General features: G+C 36.8%; 1 long non-coding RNA gene across 1 annotated transcript in view; it reads left to right on the top strand.

Moving 5' to 3' along the window:
• LOC100423855 (uncharacterized) overlaps window positions 1-12,834 on the top strand; it is a 28,491-nt gene extending 15,657 nt beyond the window's left edge. Inside the window, exon 3 of the long non-coding RNA XR_013404511.1 lies at window positions 4,442-12,834. This is a non-coding gene — a long non-coding RNA (uncharacterized LOC100423855). The remainder of the gene's footprint in view (window positions 1-4,441) is intronic.
• The last annotated feature ends 1,170 nt before the right edge of the window (window positions 12,835-14,004 follow it).

The following is a 14,004-nucleotide window of genomic DNA, read 5'->3' as shown; positions in this document are numbered from 1 at the left end:
AACTTACAATTACATGTGTTGCTTGCATTATATTTCTATTGGACAGCCCTAGACAATATTCTGACTCAGGATAGTGCTATGATTAGTTTGTTTTAATACCATTGCTCTATGAGTAATAAGAGATTAGATTTGAGAATGTTAGGGAAGTTAGAAGAGGCTACTACAGTGATTCAGATAAGAAAAATACGGCCTTAATTCAATTCAGAGGTGCCAAAAATACGGGTTCTGTCTTACTCCATTTTGTGTTGCTGTGATAGAACATCACGGGCTAAGTAATTTATAAAAGAAAACAAATGTATTTCTCACAGTTTTTGGGGCTGGGAACTCTAATATCAAGATGCTGGCATCTTATGAGGACCTTCATGCTGCATCATCTCATGATAGAAACTGTAAGGGCAGGCCGGGGACAGTGGCTCACGCCTGTAATTCCAGCACTTTTGGAGGCTGAGGCAGGCAGATCACGAGGTCAGGAGATCGAGACCATCCTGGCTAGTACGGTGAAACCCTGTCTGTACTAAAAATACAAAAGATTAGCCGGGCATGGTGAGGTGGGTGCCTGTAGTCCCAGCTACTCGGGAGGCTGAGGCAGGAGAATGGTGTGAACCTAGGAGGCGGAGCTTGCAGTGAGCCAAGATCGCACTACTGCACTCCAGCCTGGGCGACAGAGTGAGACTCTGTCTCGGGGGGAAAAATATCAGTGAAACAGGTAGTTGATATTTTGCAAAGTTAAATAAATTTGACAAATGTTTAGCCAGACTAACCAGGAAAAAAAGAGAGAAGATTCGAATAAATAAAATCTGGAATTTAAAAAGAGACATTAAAACTGATGTTGCAGAAATTCAAAAGATCATTAGTGGCTACTATGAGCAACTATATGCCAATAAATTGGAAAATCTAGACAAAATGAACAAATTCCAAGATACATACAACCTACCAAGACTGAACCATAAAGAAAGCCAAAACCTGAACAGACCAATAACAAGTAATGAGGTCAAAGCCATAGTAAAAAGTCTCTCAGTAAAGAAAAACCTGGGACCTGATAGCTTAACTGATGAATTCTACCAAACATTTAAAGAACTAGTATCAATTCTACTCAAACTGTTTCAAAAAAAATAGAGGAGAAGGGAATACTTCCAAAGTCATTCTACAAGGCTAGTAAAACCCTAATACCAAAACCAGACAAGGACCCATCAAAAAAAAGAAAAAAAACTACAGGTCAATCTGATGAATATTGATGCAAAAATCCTCAACAAAATAATAGCAAACCAAATTCAGCTATGCATCAGAAAGATCATTCATCGTGACCAAGTGGGATTTACCCCTGGGATGCAAGAATGAATCAACATACCCAAGTAAATCAACGTAGAACATTATATCAACAAAATGAAAAATAAAAACCATAAGATCACTTCAAATGATGCTGAAAAGTCATATGATAAAACTCAACATCTCTTCATGTTAAAAACCCTCAAAAAGCTGAGGATATAAGGAACATACATCAATATAATAAAAGTCACTTATGACAGACCCACAGCTAGTATCATACTGAATGGGGAAAAATGGAAAGCCTTTCCTCTAAGATCTGGAACACAACAAGGATGCCTACTGCCACCACTGTTATTTAACATAGTACTGGAAGTCCTAGCTAGAGCAATCAGACAAGAAAAAGCTATGAAGGGCATCCAAATTGAAAAGGAAAAGTCAAATTATTCTTGTTTACACATGATATTGTCTTATATTTGGAAAAACCTAAAGACTCCACTAGAAAACTATGAAAACTGATAAACTCAGTAAAGTTGCAGGATGCAACATCAACATACAAAAATCAGTAGCATTTCTATATGCCAACTGTGAACAATCTGAAAAAGAAATAAAAAGATTTATCTCATTTACAACAGCCACACATAAAATTAAATACCTAGAAATTAACTAGGGAACCTGGAAACAAATCCATACACCTAGAGTGAACACATATTCAACAAAGGTACCAAGAACATATACTGGGGAAAAGACAGTCTCTTCAACAAATGGTGATGGGAAAACTGAATATCCATATGCAGAAGAATGAATATCTCTCACCATACACAAAAATCAAATCAAAATGGATTAAAGACAAATCTAAGACCTCAAACTATGAAACTACTACAAGAAAACATGAGGAAAATCTCCAGGACATTGGTTTGGGCAAAAATTTCTTGAGCAATACCCCGGAAGCACAGGCAATCAGAGCAAACATGGACAAATGGGATCACATCAAGTTTGAAAGCTTCTGCACAGCAAGGACACAATCAACAAAATGAAGAGACAATCCGCAGAATGGGAGAAAATGTTTGCAAACTACCCATCTGACAAGGGATTCATAGCCAGAATATATAAGGAGCTCAAAAAACTCTATAAGGAAAAAATCTAGTCATCCGATTAAAAAATGGGCAAAAGATTTCAGTAGACATTTCTTGAAAGAAGACATACACATGACAAACAGGCATATGAAAAGGTGCTCAACATCACTGATCTTCAGAGAAATGCAAATCAAAACTACAATGAGATGTCATCTCACCCCAGTTAAAATGGCTTATATCCAAAAGACAGGCACTAACAAATACTGGTGACAATGTGGAGGAAAGGGAACCTTTGTACACTGTTCATGGGAATGTAAATTAATACACCCACTATGCAGAATAGTTTGGAGGTTCCTCAGATAACTAAAAATTCAGCTACTATATGATCCAGCAGTCCCACTGCTACATATATACCCAAAGGAAGGGAAATCAGTGTATCAAAGAAATATCTGCACTCCTACATTTATTGCAGCACTGTTTACAATAGCTAAGATTTGGAAGCAACGTAAGTGTACATAAACAGATGAATAAAGAAAATGTGGTACATATACACAATGGAGTACTACTCAACCATACAAAAGAATGAGATCCACAACTGTAGCAGCTCTGCTCCCACCTCAGGCCTGCAACACAGGAGAGCACAATTCCAGTGCTCACTGCTCAGACACTTTCCACAATTCTAGCTGTGGAGGCTCTTAGCCCACACCAGGGCAAGAACTCCAATCTCTGGCCCAAGACTATAATCCTTATGTGGCCATGCTGCAGGCTCACCATGGAATGACTGACTTTGTATGCACCCAGATTAAAAATGATGTCCTGCTATTGGTCCTGGATTTGGGAAAGTGTCTGCAGCTTTTCCCAGTGCCTTTCCCTCTCAGTGTCTCCAAGCTTCTCCCTAAGTTAGCTCCAGGACTTGGGAGAAATAAAATGCTCCCCTTCAGCCTGGGTTCCTTGGATTTCTCATGGAAAGATGAGTCACAGAGGGAGGCTCTCTGCTTCTCTCACACAGTGGGACTTCACTCACTTCTATCAGCCAGACATCATCACGGGGAATGTTTGCCCATGTCTCTCTTCTCCAGGATCTGGGTGTCCTTAACAACACCCATGAGTTTCTGTTTTCCTTTTTGAATTAAAGCCCACAGAGTTGATCTTTATGCACTATTCTTTTATTTCCAAGTTGCTAAAGTATGCTAAAAGCCCCCTAATCTGCCATCTTGGAAAAAAAATCGAAACATTATATATAACTATTACAATACTACCACAATAACACAGTGTAACAGATTATCCTCATTTTACCAATGAAAAAAGCAAAACTAAGTTATAGGTTAAGTAATTTTCCTGAGTCACAGAGAAAGCAAAGAGCAAAGAACTCAACCTCAGATCCTTCTTACTTCAAAATTCTATTTAGCATTGACATATGAGTTTCCAGATTTTTCTGGGAAAAGAACATCCCTCTCCCATACTACTAACTGACCTGTTCATTTCTTAACGCTGTGGAAAGTTTTGTAAGTTCATAAATGTTGCATCTGTGAGTAAAATAAATTTCTGATACACCATAATTGCCATCTTTCTAACAAGTGTCACAAAATGATAGAAGATCTCAGAACAAGCTTCTCATGGAAGACATTGTATAATTCTTCTATTTAAGTATGTAAACTGAAGCACCAATATTTTATGAATATTTTCTATTAATAAAATATGTAAGCATTATATTAAAAGTATTTTCATATGAAGTCACCAAGATACAACATTTCCCAGTAGTAAATTCATTAATTGTGTGCATTTTCCTGTAATTCACATATTGGCTTTAATAAATTATAATTGACAAAAACTAAGGAAACATTGATACTCCTTTTTCCATAAAGTCACTTCAGAATGCCCTTAGATTCTATTTCCAATACATATATTAAATTAGTAGCCAGAGATTTCATGGCTTTCTCCCATCTCCACAAATAAAAAAAAAAACCTTTGAATTATATCCTGAATGATTTTCTCAATGGTCCCATATTCTTTATGTTAAAACATTCCGGAATTCTCTTACTTTTTAAGTTTATACATAAGCATAATGACTGGGTATTAATAAATGTAATCTTTGTTTCCAGTTTATCTTCTCGGGAGCCTTTACAGTATTGTTAGAAAAGAGACGTTCACCATTCTTGGTAAGTCAGAATGCTTATAGCAGCTCTAGAGTTTTATTTGCCAAAAGAAGGAAAGTCAGTGGGTAGGCAGCATTGTCTGTGTGTCACTAGAAACCTATATATAATTGAAGAATAGATTTTTAAAATATAAGAAATGTAAGTTTCCATTGCATTTTCAAACAAAAACAGAATACATGCCAGTTACTGAAGGCATTGTTATATTTCATCAGTTGTAAAAATAACTCAGATGTATGAAGTTAATCAAGAAGCTAAATTTCTACATGATCAATCATTTAGTGCAAATTAAAATTCAATGAAGACATAAATATAGCTATCTTGAAATGACCCAGTTTCTGTTATTACCTTCTTTTTCTCTTGCTTCTTTCTTCACATGTCTAGGAACTTTTAATTGTATGGGGGCTACTGTGTATGCGGTGTTTCAAAGAGTCTGGATCATGTTGATTTCCTTTAGTGAATATTGCATTTTGTATTGATAGGAAGTGAGGTGAAAGAATAAGAAATTAGAATAATTATGTATGTAAATGCTAGAAGATTGACTTCTGGAATGACAGACTGAGAACTCCATGAAATCGTTCTTTAACAAAAGCAGGGAAAGCACTGGCAAAACAACCAAAAGTAATGATTTCAGAGCATTGGAAATTAATCAAAGCCACAGCTAAAACAGAAAATTATCTAAGAGATACTAGTAAACCTCAGAAAAATAGAGAGATCTATAATGTTTTAATTTGAGGCTAATTTCTATCCCCTCTCCCTTCAAGCTCATTGGCAGAGTATGTATGAAAAGCCAGCAGTAGAGCAACCAGCTGAGAGGACCGACATCTTGTGATGCTCTATTAAAAGTGCCATCATCTGAGCACAGTCAATATTTTGTCTGAAATTGCACCTCTGTTCCCAGGATGTTTTGGCTATTTTTTGTATAAAGATTTCAGCTCAGTGAAAACAAAGTCCTACCACTGGATGGCGTAAACACCATCAATCTGCTAACAATAGCACGGCTTAGTAAGGCTATGAATGCAGGTAAATAAGGGCTTGGTCAGAAATTTAAAAGACAATCCTGAATAACTAGATAATCATAAGGAGCTTTGAAAAGCTCTGACATATTCTTGGAGATCTAAAGTCCCTCACAAATATGGAAAGCTATGTGCATGCCCAGGAAACTACTAAGAAAGAAGAAAAGTCCACCACTCCTTTACCGCTGGCTGACTATGAGGCCCTAAGCAAGGAAGAAGTGAAAGCTGAAGCTGTCTTATAAACTAACTGAAGTTTTAAGCATATATTCTCATACATACTCTCCTTGGCAAAGGATTATGGACTGACATTAAATTACACTGGGCCAGGGATGGCTCCCAGGAAGCAGATAACCCATGGGCCACATTGAGGGAATAAAATATTTACAGAATTAATCCAGGAAATTTAACAAAGAGGAAGAAATAAGAAAAACAAAAACAAAAAAAGCAAAAATAGCAAAAAAAGCAACCAACAGAAAAATATTACTGTGGGGGCCAAAATTTGGTACTTACTACTCAAAGACTTTAAATTAGATCTTTTATGGTCAGAGAACCAAAAAAAAAAAAAAAAAAAATTGTTTAAAGAATTAAAAGAAAGCATGAAAGTGATATGTCATCAAATACAGAATATCAATAAAGAGATAGAAATTATAGATTTTAAAAAATTAACATGCTAATTGGAATTCCCATAGAAATCACTTTAAAACATGACTGAAAATATACACAACAAGAAATAAGGCCATCTCCAGTGATGCCAGGCACAAGTTCAACTCAAACTATCCTAGACTCCAGACTAGTCCTATGGACCCAGACTCTACACCTGCCCTAGCACCAGGCCAACCCTAAGCTGCAGGCCGGTTCCTATAGCCCAAGTCTCCAGAGGACCCAGTGTCTACGCCTGCTCCAGTAGACCCAAGGTCCAGGCCCACCCCAGTGGACCCCATTGCCAAAATGAGCCACATGGACTGAGGCACCATGACCACCCTTGCAGACCCATTCCAATGCCCATGGACTCAGGACCCAGACTCATCCCTACAGACTTGGTTTAGACTTGCCCCAGCACCAGACCAGCCCCATGGACTCAGAATGCAGACCCATGTCAGTGGTCCCAGGTTCCAGGCCCATCACAACATCTGAGTGACCCCTAAAGACTCAGGCTCAAGGTTCACACTAGTATCAGCTCAGCTCTTGTAGACTCAGGCTTCAGGCTGGCCCCATTGGATACAGGCTCCTGGCCCATACCCATATGCCAATCAACAAGTCCACCATGGTAGATCAGGGCTACAGGCATAACTCCACAGAACCAGGATTCAGGCCCACCTACCTGCTAACCTGGTTTGAGGCCAGCTTGCTTGAGGACTCCAGCAACAAGCCAACCATACCAGATGTTCTGCCCAGAATCTCTGAATCTGGTGAAAGTCTTTTCTAGACAAAGCCAGTATGAAAAATCTGGAATAAAGCTCCTACTTCAAATGGACAGATATCAACATAAGGCAAAAAAAGATGAGAAAACAAGAAGACATACCACCAAAACAACACAATATGCTGCCGATAGCTGACCCCAAATAAATGGAAATATATGAACTTCATCATCAATAATTCAAAGTAATTGTCATTGAAAGGCTCAAGGAACTTCAAGAAAATGCAGATAATTTTATAAAATCAGGAAAACAATAACTGACCAAAATGAGAAATTTAACAGAGTGAATAAAATTATTTTTGAAAATTGAACAGAAATTCTGAAGCTGAAAAATAAATGAATGAAGTTAAAAATGCAATAGAGAGCAGCAACAACAGAATTCATCAATCAGAAGAAATACTGTGACACTGAAGACAAGGCATTTGAATATATACAGTCATAGGAGAAAAAAATGAAAAGGACAAAAATGTCTATAGGATTTGTGGGACAAGATCAAAAGAGGAAATATTCAAAATATAGGAGTTCAAGAAGAAGACGACAAAGACAAATGGCTATAGGAAGATTATTAAAATAACATAAGAAAGCTTTCTAAATCTGGGAAAAGATATAAATATCCAGGTACAGGAAGGACCAAAGGTCTCCAATTAGATCAATCCAAGCAAGATTACATCAAGATATAATCAAACTGTCAAAAATCAAAGACAAAGAGAGGCTCCTGAAAACAATAAGAAAAAAGAAGTAACTAATATATAAGAAAGTTTCAACAAGACTGGTAGGAGATTTCTCAGCACAAATGTAACAGGCCTGGACAGAATAGGATGATATAATCAAAGTGGTGAAAGAAAAATACTGTCAACAAATGACCCAGGAAAGCTGTTCTTCAAAAACTAAGAATGAAGACTTTCTCAGACAAACAAAAGCTAAGAGAGTGTATTATCCTGTAATGGAAGGGTCAAAGCTTACAAAATTTTAGTTAGATAGGAGTAATAAGTTCAAGAGACCTTATGGTGCAACATGATGACTATAGTTAAAAACACCAGATGTAACAGAGGTGTTGAAATTATCACACTGTGACTTCAAAAAGCTATGATTAATATGCTGAGAAATCTAATGGAATAAAGTGGGCAACATGCAAGAACAGATAAGTAATGTAATCAGAGAAACAAATTCTAAGATGTAATAAAAAGGAAATGCTAGAAATAAAAAATGTTATAACAGAAATGAATAATGCCTTTGATGGGCTCATTAGTAGTCTGGACATGTCTGAGGAAAGAATTAGTGAGTTTAAGGATCAGTAAATGTAGAAGCATCCACAACTAAAAAGTAAAGGGGAAAAAAAACTGAAAAAAAGCAGGACAAAAAATCCAAGAACTGTGAGACAAAGACAAAAGAAGTAACATGTGCATAATGGAACTGCCAAAAAAAGAACAAGAGGGAGCGGAAGAAATATTTGTAGCAATAATGACTGATAATTAATATCAGACCAAACCACAGATCCAGAAACTTAAAGGACACTAAGGAGAATAAATGCCAAAAATATACACTTAGGAAAATTATACTTAAACCACAGAAAATCAAATATTTTTTTAAAAATTTTGAAAGAAGTTGTATTAGTTTGTTCTTATACTGCTATATAGAAATACCTGAGACTGGGTATTTATAAAGAAAAGAGATTTAATTGACTCACAGTTCCTCAGGCTGTATAGGAAGCAGGACAGCATCTGCTTGGCTTCTAGGGAGGCCTCAGGAAACTTAAAATCATGGCAGAATGTGAAAGGGAAACAGGTACATCTTACATGACAGGAGCACGACCAAGGTGGGAGGAGGTGCCACACATTTTTAAACAACCAGATCTCATGATAACTCATTCACTCTCATGAGAACAGAGGGGGAAATCCACTCTTTTGATCTAATCACCTCCCACCAGGCCCTGCCTCCAACATGAGAGATTATAATTCAACATGAGATTTGGGCAGTGACACAGATCCAAACCGTATCAGAAGCCAAAAAGAAATTACCTATAGAGGATCAAGGATAAGAATTACATAGGACTTCTCCTCATACACCACACAAGTAAAAAGAGTGGAGTTAAATATTTAAAGTATTTGGAGAAATGCCAACCTAGAATTCTGCAGTCTGTGAAATTATTCTTCAGAAGTGAAGGAGAAATAAAGATTTTCTCAGACAAGTAAAATTGAAGAAATTTGTTGAGAGTAAACCTGCTTTGCAAGAAATGTTAAAGTTAAGATTTTTCAGGAACCAAAAGAAATTATATTTGTCAGACTTACAACTTAATAAAGAAAAAAAGATAGAGAAAGAAAAAGTGAAGGTAAAAAATTAAAACTTTCATTTTTCTTATATTTAATCTAACAGTTTGTTCAAAATGATAATAGCAGCAATGTATTCAATGATCACACCCTATGAATAGGTTTAATGAAAGAAAGCAATGATACAAAAGATGAGAGGAAGGAATTAGAACTACTTTGTTAACATAAGATACTTGTACTATCTGTGAAGTAGTATATTGTTATTTGACAAATAGAGTTGGATTAGTTGTAAATGTATATTGAAAACACTGTGGTAACCACTTGAAGAAGTTTATTTAAATATTTGATTTGCTAATAAAGAAGAGAAAACAGAATCACATAAAATGTTCATTTAAGCCAAAAAAGGTAGAAAAACAGCATAATCTGAAAAAACAAGCAAGAACAAGGGAAATGAATAAAGACCAGTAATAAATATATGACAGATATTAATTCACCTCTATCAATAATCACTATAAACACCAGTGATCTAAATGCACGTATCAAAAGACAGAGATTTTTGAAGAGTGGAACAAAAAACAATATTCAACAATATGTTGTCTATAGGAAACCTGCTCTAAATATAAAGACACATATAGATTGAAAGTAAAAGGATGGAAAAAGATACCACATGTTAACACTAATTGAAAGAAAGTAGGAGTAACTGTATTAACTTCAGACAGAGCAGACGTCAGGGCAAGGAAAATTATCAGGAATAAAGAGAGGCATTACATAATGATAAAGGGGTCAATGTATGTGACCAACAAAAAAGTAATAAAATACATGAGGCAACAGCTGATAGAACTACAAGGAAACATATATGGATCCACTATTAGAGTTGAAGATTTTAACTCCTATAAGTAATAAAGACATTATGCAAGCAGAAAATCAGTATGTACAGAGTTGAACTCAACAACACCATCAGTCACTTGGATATAATTGACATCAATGCAATACTCATACAATAAAAGAATACATTTTTCTCAAGGACACTTATAACAGCCCCTAAGATAGACCATGCTCTGAGTCATAAAATACATGCTAATTGCTAATCAATTTTTTTAAAATAAACATTGTACAATTTATGCTCTCAGATCACACTGTGATGAAAATAGAAGCTACATTAGAAAGGTAAGAGAAATGCTTTCACTTTGACTATGTCACCTCTCCACGACAATGGCATAGCACCCACCACACAGGAAGAATTTCCTTAGGCCCAAGATTTCTACAAGGGAATGAAAAGGGAGCCCATGGTGGACATCCAGCTTCCCCAGCATTCTTGGGTATTCTGCCAGAGGCCCACTTCTGTCTTGCCAAATGGGGAACATTGGAAGTATCACCAGGGATAGACTATGTGGTGTCAGCTAGAAATAGAAAGGTGGGGCCCACAGCAACCAGCACGTGAATCTTGGCTGCGGCTCTGTATTCTGGTCAGCAGAGGCACCCAGCCAGAGAGATTCGCCAAAAGCATCTCTCTGCAGGAAGCACAGTTGAGAGATTTGCCAGGCTTAAGCCTTTGTCTAGCTTTGACACCCAGCATCAGAGCTCTGCATAAGGCTCTCCCAGGCTGAGAAGCAAGTCTGCATTTGGACACTGCTACAGAGTGTACCTTCTGGCCCAGCTCAACATGATTAGCTAAGCAGTAACCTAGCCTCAGAGACCTGCATAAGGATGTATCAGGCTGGGAGGCAAGCCAATGTGTGAGCGTATCTATGAAGCAGAGCATCTGGCTCTGCCTGACGCTAGCAGTTGAGCAGAGGCCCCGTCAATCTTCAGAGCCCAGTCGGAGGTTCTATCCAGACCCCGGCAGGGAGGAAATCCTATGACTACACATACCTGTGGAATATAGTCTCTGACCGTGACCATTTCAAATAACATTTTCATAATTGAATTTATAGAAGGAAAAGAGAGAAAGGAAGAGCAAGCATATTTAAGAAAATAATGGCTGAAAACATTTCAAATCTGGAAAAAGATGGCAACATACAGATATAGGAAGCTCAGAAGTCTTCAATCAAACCCAAAGAAAGGTTAACCAAGACATACCATGTTCAAACTATCAAAAATCGAAGACAAAGAATTCTCAAAGTAGCAAGAGATAAGAAACATATCATATTCGAGAGGGTTCCAATACAGCTATCAGCAGACTTCTCAGCAGATATCATGCGGGCCAGGAGAGAGTAGAATAATGTACTCAAAGTGCTGTAAACAACAACAACAACAAAAGGTCAACCAAGAATATTTTACCTTGCAAAGCTATTCTTTTTATTATTATTTTTTCTTGACACAAAGTCTTGCTCTTGTCACCCAGGCTGGAGTGCAATGGCGTGATCTCGGCTCACTGCAACCTCCACCTCCCAGGTTCAAGCGATTCTCCTGCCTCAGCCTCCTGAGTAGCTGGGATTACAGGCACCTGCCATCGTGCCTGGCCAATTTTTGTGTTTTCAGTAGAGACAGGTTTCACCATGTTCACCAGTCTGGTCTCAAACTCCTGATCTCAGGTGATCCACCCGCCTCAGCCTCCCAAAGTGCTGGGATTACAGGCGTGAGCCACTGCGCCCGGCCCTTGCAAAGCTATTCTAAGGAAATAAGAGAAAAATTAAAACTTTCCCAGACAAAAAAAAAAAAAGCTAAGGGGTGTCATCATCACTACACCTGCCTTACAGGAATCATGAAAGGGAGATATTTAAGCTGAAACCAAAAAAACAATGATACAAATTAACAACATAAAACATATAAAAGTATAAAACTTGGTGATATAAATAATACACAGTCATATTCAGAATACTCTAGTACTATAATGGTAGTACATAAAGCAATTTTATCTCTAATATAAGTGTTAGAAGAAAAACACCTATAACTACAATAAACTAAGGGGTACAAGTTACACAAGATACACATTTTGACATCCAAATAACAAATAGGGGAAAAAGTACAATGCAGACATTTTGTATTGAAAGTTAAGTTGTTATCAGCTTTCAAAGCCTGGTACAACTACAAAATATTTTATTTGTGCCTCATGGTAACCACAATACAAAAACTTATAATAGTTGCACAAAATATAAAAACTAAGAAATCAAATCATACCAGCACAGAAAATCATCAAATCACAAAAGACAGTAAGAGAGGAGGAAAGAAACAAAGGATGGTTTAAAAAGAAAATAAACCACAAAACAGCAATAAGAGTTCTTATATATTAATAATTACCTAGAATGTAAATTGACTGCATTCTCCAATAAAAAAATAAAGTAACTAAATGGACTGGAAAACAAAATGCAACTATTTGCTGCCTACAAGACACTCGCTTCACCTTTAAGGACACATACGGACTGAAAGTGAAGGAGTGAAGAAAGATATTTCCTGAAAATAGAAGCCAAAAAGAGAAGAAATAGCATACTTAACACCAAATGTTAACAGGTATGTGGAGAAAATAAGCCCTTCATATTGTCACTGGAAGTGTAAAATGACACCATGACCTTGTAAAAATATGTGGTTATTCATTCAAAATTTAAATATACACCTGCCATATGATTCAGCAATTCATTGCTAGGCACTTACCTCTGAGAAATAAAAACATATGTCAACAACAAAAAACAAAAACTTGCCCACATATTTATAGGAGTTTATTCACAATAGCCAAAACCTGAAATTGAACTAGGCAAGAAAACTTTTATCTGAAATGTTTCAGTTATTTTAGAAACAAAGCCTGGGTTTTTTTAAATAAAGATTAATAATGTATGATTTTCTGTGGCTACAATAAAAGTATAAAAGTGTTTCTTAAAATATTCTTTATACCATCTCGCTGGGCACAGTGGCTCATGCCTGTACTCCCAGCACTTTAGGAGACCAAGATGGGCAGATCACTTGAGGTCAGGAGATCAAGACCAGCCTGGCCAACATAGTGAAACCCGGTCTCTACTAAAAATACAAAAATTAGCCGGGCGTGATGGCATGTGACTGTAATCCCAGCTACTTGGGAGGCTGAGGCATGAGAATTGCTTGAACCTGGGAGGTGGAGGTTGCAGTGAGCTGAGATCCCACTACTGCACTCCAGCCTGGGCGACATATAATGACCATATAAATGATTATATGGTCTCTATTTTCAAAAATTACTAAAAAGCAAACAAAACAAAACTTCATAGTAGATGGCAGGGTCATAGAGGGTAGCTTATCCCATGCCTCACACTCTTTTACTGCATCTGGCTCTTACATAGTGCCCCTTCATGCTCTTCTTTCTTAATTTTTAATAGCTTTATTGAGGCATAATTGACATACAATAAACAAACTACTGTATGTATTTAAAGTACACAATTTGGTAAGCCATTAATACAATAAGATAGTGCATATGTCACCCCCAACAGTTTTCCCATGCCCCTTTGTCATCCCTCTTGCTTATCCCTCCTCAAAACCCTCCCTCCCCCAGGCATCTACTGATCTGCTTTTTATCACTACAGATTAATTTGCATTCTCTAGAGTTTTATACACATGGAATAATACAGTATATATGCTTTCTTGTTTGACTTATTTCATTCAGCAGAATTATCCTGAGATTCATCCATGTATATAAGTTATCAATCCCTTTTTTATTTCTAAATTATATTCAATTTTATGGATATTATCACAATTCATTTATCCATTCACCTATTGATGGAACTTGCATTGTTTCCAGTTTTGAGCTTTTACAAATAAAGCTACTATGAACATTTACATATAAGTCTTCATACAGACATATGCCTTCATTTCTCTTTAGTAAATACGTGAATCGTAGGGTATATGCAT

The sequence above is a fragment of the Macaca mulatta genome, chromosome 14, assembly GCF_049350105.2.
Source record: "Macaca mulatta isolate MMU2019108-1 chromosome 14, T2T-MMU8v2.0, whole genome shotgun sequence".
In the NCBI taxonomy this organism is placed as follows: domain Eukaryota; kingdom Metazoa; phylum Chordata; class Mammalia; order Primates; family Cercopithecidae; genus Macaca; species Macaca mulatta.
The sequence above is the reverse complement of the archived record's forward strand: the minus strand, read 5'-3'. Positions and strand labels throughout refer to the sequence as shown.